This window comes from Halichoerus grypus, chromosome 3, assembly GCF_964656455.1.
Source record: "Halichoerus grypus chromosome 3, mHalGry1.hap1.1, whole genome shotgun sequence".
In the NCBI taxonomy this organism is placed as follows: Eukaryota; Metazoa; Chordata; class Mammalia; order Carnivora; family Phocidae; genus Halichoerus; species Halichoerus grypus.
In genome coordinates this window covers 120814240-120824451 of record NC_135714.1, presented here as the reverse complement: position 1 = coordinate 120824451, position 10212 = coordinate 120814240, and the positions used below count along the sequence as shown (strand labels likewise).

At 38.1% G+C, this 10212-nt stretch overlaps 1 pseudogene; it reads right to left on the bottom strand.

Moving 5' to 3' along the window:
• Nucleotides 1–9444: 9444 nt before the first annotated feature.
• Nucleotides 9445–9937, bottom strand: LOC118543844 (ATP synthase peripheral stalk subunit d, mitochondrial pseudogene; annotated as a pseudogene).
• Nucleotides 9938–10212: the final 275 nt, after the last annotated feature.

Below are 10212 nucleotides of genomic sequence, written 5' to 3'. Positions count from 1 at the left end.
TGCCTTTGCAATTTCACATGGGCACAAGAATAAAGTAAAATCTGAAACATAAGCATCTCTCTGTTGATTCTGAATATCCAGCGGGAGTTTCCATTGTGTGACATAAAAATCTTAATTCATAGCAAATTTCTATTTCTGGGAGAATGCTGGTTCTAATAGAATAACATAGAAACATCATGTAAATATTTGGGGAGGGGGAAGCTATATCATAAATATTCCTCTAATACATTTTACATTTGGCAGTTTATTTAAAATTGGAATTAATAACAAAGATACGGAGTTTCAAAAGGAAAAGAATCAAGTTGCCTATTAATGTTACAGAAACCTGATGACTTCTTATGTAACCAAACACACAAAAAAGTTTTACAAATTTAATGTCTAATATGTTTATTGAATTTCTGTAATTTCCTCTTTTAAAAAGTCTGTTTTATCATTGTCCTTGTTTCATTTTATATATACATTTATATGTGTGTAAATATACACACATACATATATATACATACATATATATACACATACATATTTCTATTGATGTTCTTTACCATTCACTGCCTACTCTCCCTCATCAATGCCTAACCCTCCAGGTCTTGACTTTGTATATAACCCATCCTACTACTCACCAAGCTCAAGATTTGGAGATATGTTGAGCTCTAAAATGGCTCACATCTCATCCAAGATAATTTGTTGGTGAAACACAGACATTCTTGACATTAGCATTCAATCAGTCAGGCTACAAAAAAGTAATACTGACTTATTTTTTAGAAACACAAAACAATGCACAAACTTTCATTATCCTGACTGTTCAATTGTCACCAAAAATTCAAATACAGAAAAAAGGGCTGCTGGAGATCAAAAGACAGATGAATGGGAGATTGCAAACTAAGAATTCGCAGAACGTTTCTCTCTTTTTGGCAAGTTACTTCTTTCTGACCTCTTACCCTGTAATCCTCAAACCATCTGCCTTCTCCCATCAGTTTTTCCCCCACATAGCAAGAAATAAATTAGTTCCACATTCTTTTTCTTTTAAATTTGCCTGCTAAAATTAAATTGAAATCATAATTGGAGTTCAGACTTCTCTTAAAATATAGAACAAAACCATTGTTCAAAATATGATTATAAAATAATATTCTAGATTTTAAACTTTAATTTTATTTATTTATTACATTGTAAAATTGGTTCCATACTCTACAATATTTAAACTTGGGATGTAATAAATAGAAAGAGGTAGCTCAAATTTTAAAAATGGCACATCTTTTATTTTTGTAAGATTTACAGTATCAAATTTCTGCCAAAACATTCCATAATGAGTTCAGTGATTCCGCATAAATCACAAAGAGTTAAAATAGTCATACTCTAATACTGGTTAATAACTAAACTGATATACAGATTTTCAGTATCAATCAACTTATGAAATACAGATGTGACATTTTTGTTCTCAGAATTGCCAGGGGGCAAAATTAAGTTACACCTGAGACCATCAAGGGGCCACAACACAGTGACAAGTGCACTTTATCACTGATAAGCCACAAAGGCAGACGGACCACGTTATCCTCCTGCAAGTGTACCTCAGAATTATATGCCCTTCTCTAAGGCTCTAAACCTGGAAATTTCCCCTTTCTCATCAAATTAATGCCTAATCTAATTTGGTCAAACAAAGAATAATTCCAAAACACATTACATAAGTAAAGTATTAGGCTACACCACACAAAGATAATAAAGATTTTAAAATGGAGAAAATATTCATATCCTACTTTAATACAGACACCAGAGATCAGACAAGGAATCCATCTAAAGAGCATACAAAATCAAGATAAAGGATTTGCCTACAGAGTCCAGTGACCATAAAAATTTCACATCACTGCTATGCTTCTGTGTTTGGCCCAGAATATGTACAGACTTCTATTATCTGATATTACACCTACAAAGAGATTGCAGTCATTTAAATGACATTGTATGGAACATTGGCCTGCAAGTTTCCTCACCAACAATTTCATACATGGTCCTAAATGGACACATACCACTTTAGTTCACAAGTCACTGGGCCAGGATTTCTCAACCTTGGCACTGTTGACATTTCGGCCAGATAATTTTTCACTGTGCATTTTAGGATGCTTAGCAGTATCCCTGGCTTCTACCCATTAGGGCCAGTAGCACCTCCCTGAACCTCAGTGTGCCAACCAAAAATGTCTTCAGACATTGCCAAATGTACCCAGGATTGGAGTAGAGAGTGTGCACCAAATTGCCCTTGGATGATAACCACTACATTAGCTAAATTGGTCACATGGTCTAACCCAAACATTTGAGGCCAAAAAGTGCAATTCTACCATGTATATGGAAGGCAAGGAAGCAGAAATACTTCATGACTATTTCTTTTTTTTTTTTTATGTTATGTTAGTCACCATACAGTACATCATTAGTTTTTGATGTCATGACTATTTCAAGAACCATTTCAATATAGCAATGATTCTCAAATTTTGGTGCTCATAGGGGTGCCTGGGTGGCTCAGTCAGTTAGGGTCCGACTCTTGATTTCAGCTTAGGCCATGATCTCAGGGTCATGAGATCAAGCCCCACGTCAGGCTCCACGCTCAGCACAGAGTCTGCTGGTCCCTCTCCCTCTGCTCCTAACCACCAACCCCACTGTGCTCTCTCTTGCTCTCTGTTTCTCTCTCTCAAATGAATAAATAAATAAAATCTTTAAAACATTTTTAATGCTCATAGAAATCACTCTGGCAACTTTTTTTGTTTTAAATGCTTGGGCACCAACCTTAGAGATTCTAATTCTCGAGACCCAGGTAACTGCTTATCAAGCACGGAGGATGATATCATCAGATGGAAGCAGGCAGAGGACCTCACTCTGACACTGTGCTTAGAGGACCTGATTAAGGACAGTCAACTGCTTTTCAAAGAGAAGTAACTGGATATTGATAACAGCATCTACTGCATAGCCTTTAGAACTTCTGTTGTCTATGGTGAATTATATTGTTTATTCACACATATAAATGTATTTCAGCTTAGAAAACACTGCAGCAAACAAAACCCACAAATATCTCTACCTTCATCAATTTTATGTTAGTAAGTTCAACAATTCTCAACAATTTCTTCCTTCCTTCTCTACTTCCTTGTTTCCATCCTCTTTCACTTTTCTTTTGCTTTTTCCCTAATCTTATAAAGTCCCAAATAATAGATTCTCTTGAGAGATTAGTCCATGTAAATACCAGATAGACTCTGAATGAATAATTGGATTTAAGTAACTGTGATTTTCTTTTCCTTATTTATTTTGGATATTCCTGCATTCTCTTTATGTCCTAATTTATTTAACAACTGCTTTTCTTATTATTTTCTCTTTCTTTGAAAGAGCAAGCTTTTGGATAAAGTTAACATTTCTTTAATTTTCTTTTAAGGGCATTGACTTTCTTCTGAACTGTTTAAGAAATGTATGTTTAATTCTCAGGTCATTGTATCTATAATTTATTTTTTAATGTTGTGATGAATTTCTACCTAATTGCTTTGAGACCATAAAATACTGTCTGTAAAATTTCTAGTTTTTTTTTTTTTAAGATTTTATTTATTTGACAGAGAGAAAGACAGCCAGAGAGGGAACACAAGCAGGGGGAGTGGGAGAGGGAGAAGCAGGCTTCCCGCCAAGCAGGGAGCCCGATGCAGGGCTCGATCCCAGGACCCTGGGATCATGACCTGAGCCGAAGGCAGACGCTTAACAACTGAGCCACCCAGGCGCCCCAAATTTCTAATTTTTAAATTTATTAATATCTATGGCCAAATCTATGGTCATTTTTGTAAATGTTCCATGGATAGTTGAATTGATGATATAGTCAAAGAACGTTATTGTGGCTCATTTAATTTCTTTAGTTTCTGATATTAATCTGTTGACATTTGTATCTGTGTGTATGCATATGTATATTTGAGTTTTCTCCCTTTATCAAGGCTAACCAGTGATTTGGCTATTTTTAAGAGACAGCTTTTGATCAAGAGAGGAGGCTGAAAAAATGGGAAGTAAAAGAACCCTAAGCTCACCTCCTCCCACAGATACAAATAGATAATACTCATATCAGGATAATTAACCCAAAAAATGACCCAAAGACTGGCAGAACAAATTCCACAAATAAAGGTAGAAAAGAGACCACATCAAAGAGGGTAAGAAGGGCAGAGATTTGGTGCAGAGCAAAACCAACCACAACAGTCTGTGGAGGGGGAGGGAGCTGCAAGCATGAAGAGAGGAGAAAAACAGACTATCTCACCAAGAAACCCACATGGGGAACACGGATCCCTGTAGTATTTGGTTTTGAACACAAGAGAGGCCAGATTTCATGAGTTCTTACTACCAGCAGGACCTAAGGCCTGGAATTTTAAAAATCAGTGGGCTAGGTTCTAAGAGAGTCTAGAGAGCCATAGGAACCTGAGTTCTGCCCTTAAAAAGACAGCAGACAAATAGCCCATGGAAAGACATAGCCTAAGCAGTTAAATGGAGTTAAACCATTTTTCAACAGCAGTTTGAAAAATGCATGGGGCATATAGCAGAGAGAGCTATTTACTCATCTTAGAGCATGCCCCAAAGGAGCAGAGATCCCAGGAAGACCCCCTTCCCCAGGAACAAAGGACCTGAACAGTGCCATTTCCCACCTTGACCCTCAGCATAAACACAGGCCACCTGCAGGAACCAGCACAGTGGCAACATTCACTACTTCACTTGCCTACACCAAGTCCCGCCCCTCTGCCCTTCAGCAAATGTGCCCTTTTCATTCACACCTGCTTCAGTCCCAGCACTGTGGGTCCTGTCCCCAAGAAGACTAGCACAAACCTTGCCTACACTGCATCTCCCAACTAGAGTGCTTTGCAGGGCTCAGTCCCAGCAGGAGCGGCAGCTTTTCTAGCAATGGTGATGGGCAGCAGAAGCCCAAGATGCACCTTGTTAAACCTGTGCACCCCACCCACACAGCCCTGGTCCCTGAAGCAGCAGCTGCAAATCTCATTTCCCAAGCAGACCAGAGCACACTATATTAAAACTGCACACCCCACCCCAGCCAGGGAACAAACACTGCTCACAACAGGCAAAGAGAGCTTCTACAGACAACTGGACTGAAGGAAAAAGCAGCCAGGAAACAACAGCAGAGCACACGCAACACATATAGGAGACACCCCTTGAAACACCAGGTTCTAGAGAACAGGGAAACTTCACTGCAGAGCAGCATAGGAGCTCTTCTTCATAAGGCCATTACTTAGTGATGAGCAAGGGACATAGCCAACTTTCCTAACACACAGAAACAGACACACAGAGACAAAATGAGGAGACAGAGGAATATGTCCCAAATGAAACAACAGAACAAAACCACAACAAGAGACCTAAGTGAAACATATAGACTATGCTGGATAGAGAATTTAAAGTAATGATCATAAAGATACTCACTGGACTTGAGAAAAGAATAGAGGATATCAGTGAGACCCTTAACAAAGAGATGAAAAAGAACCAATCAGTGATGAAGAACACAATAAGGGAAATTTAAAGTAAACTTGGTGGAATAAATAGCAGGCTAGAGGAAGCAGAGGAACAAATTAGTGACCTGGAAGACAGAGTAATGGAAAGTAATCAAGCTGAGCAGGGGAGAAGAAAAGAAATTATGGAAAATAAGAAGAGACTTAGAGAACACAGTGACTCCATCATGCATAATAATATCCACATGATAGGGATTCCAGAAGAAGAGAGAAAAGGGGGCAGAAAACTTATTTGAAAAATGGTAGCTGAAAACTTCCCTAAACTAGAGAAGGAAACAGATCCAGATTCAGTAGGCGCAGAGATCCCCCAACAAAATCAACCCAAGGAGGTCCACCCCAAGACATAGTAATTAAAATGGCAAAAAGTAGTGAAAAAGGAAGATTTTTTTTAATGGAGCAAGAGAAAAGAAGACAGTTATATACAAGGAAAAGCCCATAAGGCTGTCAGTGGATTCTTCAGGAGAACCTTTGCAGGCCAGAAGGGAGGGACATGATATATTCGAAGTGTTGACGGGAAAAACTCTGCAGCCAAGAATACTCTATCCAGCAGGGCTATTATTCAGAACAGGAGAGGTAAAGATTTTCTCAGACAAACATAAGCTAAAGGAGTTCATGACATTAAACTAACCCCACAAAAAAATGTTAAAGGGAACTATTCAAGTAGAAAAACCATAAGTAAGAGTATGAAAAGTGGTAAACAAAAAAGAAGTAGCAAAAAGTATATGTGTAAAAATGAGCCAAGGGATTCACAAAATAAAAGGTTGTAAAATACCATACCATATACCTAAAACCTGAGGGGAATGGGGAGAAAGAGCAAAGAATGGGTTCAAACTTAAGCGACCATCAACTTAACATACGCTGCTATATACAGAAGATATAATATACAAACCTGATGGTAACCACAAATCAAAAACCAGTAATAGATACGCAAAGAATAAAGAGAAAGGCGGGTGCCTGGGTGGCTCAGTTGGTTAAGCGACTGCCTTCGGCTTGGGTCATGATCCCAGCGTCCTGGGATCGAGTCCCGCATCGGGCTCCCTGCTCGGCGGGGAGCCTACTTCTCCCTCTGCCTTTGCCTGCCACTCCCCCTGCTTGTGCTCTCTCTCTCTCTCTCTCTCTCTGTCAAATAAATAAGTAAAATAAAATCTTTAAAAAAATAAAGAGAAAGGCATCCAAGTGTATCATTAAAGAAAGCCAGCAAACAATGAAAGAGAAAAAGAGAAAAAGGGCTCAGAGGAAAATTTAAAAAACAACCACTAACAAGAAACAAAATAGCAATAAATACATCTCTATCAATAATTACTTTGAATGTAACTGGACTAAATGCTCCAATCAAACGACATCAAGTGATGGAAAAGATAAAAAAACAAGACCCACCTATACGCTGCCTACAAGAGACTCATTTTAGACTTAAAGACACATGCAGATTGAAAGTGAGGGGAGGGAGAAACACTTATCATGCAAATGGATGCCAAAAGAAAGCCAGGTAGCAATACTTTACATTGGAAAAAATAGACTTTAAAACAAAGACTGTAACAAGAGACAAAGAAGGACACTATGTAATAAAGCAGCAATTCAACAAGAAGGTATAACAACTGTTAAATATTTATGCACCCAAGATAGAAGCAGCTAAATACATAAACAGTTAATAACAAACATAAAGGAACTAATCGACAGTAATACAGTAACAGTAGAGAAGTTTAACACTTCACTTACCTCCATGGACAGATCATCCAAACAGAAAATTAACAAGAAAACAGTAACTTTGAATGACACACTTGACCAGATGGATTTAACAGATGTATTCAGAACATTCCATCCTAAAACAGCAGAATACACATTCTTTCCAAGTGTACACAGAACATTCTCCAGAATAGATCATATATTAGGCCAAAAAACAAGTCCCAATAAATTTTAAAAGATCAAAGTCATACCATGTATCTTTTATGAACACAATGCTATAAAGCTAGAAATGAATCACAAGAAAAATATGGAAAGAGCACAAATACAAAGAGGTTAAAAAACATGCTACTAAAAATGAATGGGATGACCAAAAATCAAAGAAGAAATAAAAAATTACAGGGAGAGAAATGAAAATCAAAACACAATGGTCCAAAATCTCTGGGACGCAGCAAAAGTTGTTTTCAGAGAGTTTACAGCAGTGCAGGTCTACCCTAAGAAGCAAGAAAAGTCTCAAATAAACAAATTAACCTTACAGAAAAAGAACAACAAACAAAACCCCAAATCAGCAGAAGGAAGGAAATAGTAGAGAAGAGAATAAATGAGAAGAAGAAATGAATGATATAGAAAATAAAAAGAAACAATAGAACAAATCAATGAAACCAGCAGCTGGTTCTTTGAAAAGATCAACAAAATTGGTAAACATCTAGCCAGACACATCCAAAAAAGAGGGGCAGGGGCTGAGATAAAATCACAAATGAAAGAGGAGCAATAACACCAACAACACAGAAATACAAATGATTGTAAAAGAATAGTATAAAAAATTATATGCCAACAACTTGGACAACCTAGAAGAAATGGATAAATTCCTAGAAACATATAACCTACCAAAACTGAAGCAGCAGTGAAATTGAATCAGTATCAAAAAACTCCCAACCGGGGAGCCTGGGTGGCTCAGTCGGTTAAGCGACTGCCTTCGGCTCAGGTCATGATCCCAGGGTCCTGGGATCGAGTCCCATATCGGGCTCCCAGCTCTGCGGGGAGCCTGCTTCTCCCTCTCCCACTCCCCCTGCTGTGTTCCCTCTCTCGCTGTGTCTCTCTCTGTCAAATAAATAAATAAAATCTTTAAAAAAAAAAAAAAAAAAAAGCTCCCAACAGGGGCTCCTGGATGGCTCAGTCGTTAAGCGTCTGTCTTAGGCTCAGGTCATGATCCCAGCGTCCTGGGATCGAGCCCCACATCGGGCTCTCTGCTCCGCGGGAAGCCTGCTTCTCCCTCACCCACTCCCCCTGCTTGTGTTCCTGCTCTCTCTCTCTCTCTGTCAAATAAATAAATAAAATCTTAAAAAAAAAAAACTCCCAACAAACAACAGTCCAGGGCCAGATAGCTTCACAAGTGAAAACTATATTTAGTTGTATACCTATTCTTCTCAAACTATTATAAAAAATAAGAGTAAGGAAAACTTCCAAATTCATTCTATGAGGCCAGCATTACTCTGATACCAAAGCCAGGTAAGACACCAAAACACAGAGAACTACAGGCCAGTATCTTTGATGAACATAGATGCAAAAATCCTCAACAATATTAGCAAACCAAATCCAACAATACATGTAGAAAATCATCCACCACAATTAAGTGGGATTTATTCTAGGGATTCAAAGATGATTCCATATTCATAAATCAATTAACATGATACATCACATCAATAAGAAAAAGGATAAAAATCACGTGAGCATTTCCCTAGATGCAGAAAAAGCATTTGACAAAGTTTAACATCTATTCATGATTAAAACCCTCAATAAGGTAGGTCTAGAGGGAACATACCGCAACATAATAAAGGCCTTATATGAAAACCCACAGTAAACTTCATACTCAAGACAGAGATGTCCACTCTCACCACTTTTATTCAACATAGTAGAAGTCCTAGCCATAGCAATCAGACAACAAAAAGAAATTAAAAGGCATCCAAATTGGTAAGGAAGAAGTAAAACTTTCACTATTCGTAGATGACATGATACTATATACAGACAACCTGAAAGACTCCACCAAAAACCAGCAGAACTGATAAAAGAATTCAGTAAGATCACAGGATACAAAATTAATATATAGAAATCCATTGCATTTCTATACACTAATAATGAAGCAGCAGAAAGAGAAATTAACAATCCCATTTACATTTTTTTTTTTTACCGTATCATTATTTTTAATGTCCAGCGTTTACAATATGAGGGCCAGAGCTTTCTCCCCAACTCAAGTTTATAAATTCTCAACTGGCTTGTGAGGCCAATGGGGATACTTCTTCTTGTCTAATTTGGTTTCTGGGAAGACTTCATTCAGGTCCTCAATGGTCATCTGATCAAATGGAATTATGTTCCTCATCTTCTCCAGCTCTTCTTCATATTCCTCCATCCTGGCCTTCGAGAGAGACAAAAACTCGGCACAACTTTTCACATCTTCTTTTTCTTCAGCATCCACCTGAACAGTATATTTATCCTCTGGCACAGGAATCTTCAGGGCATTAAACTTCTTCTCAAAGTCATCTACTAAACCAGCCTTTACCACATTGGCCTTGTAGTAAGCCCAATCGATACCAGGAGGTTTCTCAGGGAGAGTAGCCAACCTGGAGGTAAGTGTCTCATTCCAGGATTTCAGGGAGTTAGCAATGGCCTTCTGGTTTCGGGGTATGATCTCCCCAAAAGCTACCCAATCAATGGTTTTTAGAGCCAGTTTTCGTGCAGCCATCTTGAGATCCTTCACCAACCCCGGCGGCCCAGAGTCCACAGCAGCAAGGAACGGAATCCCATTTACATTTGCACTAAAAATAATAAAAGACCTAGGAATAAACCTAACCAAAGAGGTGAAAAACCTGTACTCTGAAAACTATAAAGATTGATGAAAGAAATTAAAAATGACGCAATGAAATGGAAAGACATCCCATGCTCATGGGTTGAAAGAACAAATATTGTTAAAATGTCTATACTCTCCAAAGCAATCTACACATTTAATGCACTCCCTATCAAAATA